Below are 2,083 nucleotides of genomic sequence, written 5' to 3'. Positions count from 1 at the left end.
GCCCCGCCCCCTCCAGCCCCCCCTCGCCCGCACCACCTAATGTCTGTGACCATGGGTCACACACAGATGCACACGAGGTCCCATCCCCCCCTCCCCGCTGAGATCCCGCGCCTGCTGGATGCCTCCGTGGCTCTGGGTCCAGTTTTGCTCATCCGTTTCCGTGGCTCATTGGGTCCCACGTGTGAGCGAGGTCGTGGCAGCTGGTTTCCCCGCCTGGTCATTTCACTCAGCACCTTGCTCGCCGCCCCGAGGCTGCTGTCCAGGATCGGGGCTCCTGCCTTGTCGCAGCTGCAGGGCGCTCCGTGGGGGCGACGCCCACAGCTCCCCACCTGCCTCGCCCGCTGCTGGGCCCGGGGCTGCTGGGGACAGGGGAGCTGCGTGCTGGTGGCGTCGCGGTTCTGGGACATATTCCTGCGGGGGACCCTGGGCCCAGGGGCAGCCCATCTGTTTAGCACAGGGGACCACTCTCCTGCCGTGTCAGCCTCTCTCTCCAGGGGCCCGGGGAGGGGCGTCCCTGGCTCCCGCCAGCACCTCTGGCGCAGGGGCTCCTGGGGGACAGGCAGCTCCCTGTTGTTTGCAGGTTGCTCCCGCCTGTGGCGCCCGTGGTGCTGCTCCCCAAGCACCGGGTTCCTGTGCCAGCACCTGCCCCTCCTGGGGGTGCTGAGGGTGACCCCGTGCCTTCGGGGCTCTGGAAGTGGAGACAGTGTGTGCGAGACAGAAAGGGGGGCTCATGTGGGAGATGGTGCAGGGCAGGCGGGGACCCTGTCCCGTTAAAAATGGGGGAGAGCCCTGGCCAGTTTGCACAGTGGATAGAGCATGGGCCTGTGGACTGAAGGGTTTCGGTTCGATTCCGGTCCAGGACATGTACCCTGGTTGGGCTCGATCCCACTCCCTGGTCGGGAGCTGCAGGAGGCAGCCAGTCCATGTGTCTCTCTCACACGGATGTTTCTCTCTCTCTCTCCCCCCCTCCCTTCCTCTCCCTAAACACCTATGGGAAAATAGCCTCAGGTGAGGGCTAAAAAAGTGTATTTTCAAAAATGGGAGAGGCAATAAAAACGTCACACCAAGTAATCACAGATGGCGTGTGGAAGGAAATGAAAAGCAGTGAAACGGCAGTTTCCCTGAGGAGGTGCGGGCTGAAGCTGATGCATCTGCTAAAGCTGTGCAGCTAAAGGATGATGTCCCAACGTCTCTGTTACATGGTGGGGACTGAGCCATGGAGGGGTTACAGAATGTGCTGAGGGGAGGAAATGAGACGTGAGAAATCGAATGTGCTCCAAGGGAGGGGGAAGTATGAGGAAGGATTGTGTCAGGGTAACCGTGGAAGAAGGATTGCTAGATTGTCTTAGAAAAACAATGTGTTATGATATGCTCCAGCCAGGTGTGACTCTGTTTACCCCCCTTTTTGTGCTTGTGAACTCTTTATGAACTTTTAATGGAATGCTTTGTAGTTGATTTTTCTTTCTTAACATTGTTGTGCTATAAAGGATCATACTGCACCCTTGATCTCTGCCACATGCTCCGAAGCTCCCAGAGGGGGAGATAGGTGCTGTGGTCAGCTGGCCAGCTTAATAAAGGCTCTTAAATTTAAATTCTGAGTCCGTGGCCTATCTCGCTGAGCCAACCCATAACATCTCCACCTGGACGCAGCAAACCAGGGCCAATCTGCCGTTTGAAAGGCGCCCAGCACCCCCCCTCCCACACACACACCCCAGGGCTGGGTGCGCTCCTGGCACCCCTTCCGTGCCACCCGTGGGCTCCTCTCTCTGCGGTGGAAGCGCCTGCACTGCCTGTTCTCCTCAGACCTCCGTCCCGCGTGGCTGCGTGTCTCACAGCCCAGTGCCCTGACGAAGCCGCTCCCGCTCGGGGCCCAGCCATTTCCGTTTCCTAAGCACGGCCTGTAGCGCAGGACACGGAGGGACGGGCCAAGGGCCGGCTTGCAGGCTGAAGGGTAGCTGCGTTTTTTATTTTTTATTTTTCCTGCAGAAGCTTTATGGCTGCATGTGGCCTAGTGCCCGGGAGAGGCTCCGGGTGCTTAAGGGACGCCTAGTGTTTTTGGGGAGACGCCAGGGGGGCACAGAGA

The sequence above is a fragment of the Myotis davidii genome, unplaced genomic scaffold, assembly GCF_000327345.1.
Source record: "Myotis davidii unplaced genomic scaffold, ASM32734v1 scaffold221, whole genome shotgun sequence".
NCBI lineage: Eukaryota > Metazoa > Chordata > Mammalia > Chiroptera > Vespertilionidae > Myotis > Myotis davidii.
Note: the sequence above shows the minus strand (reverse complement) of the source record.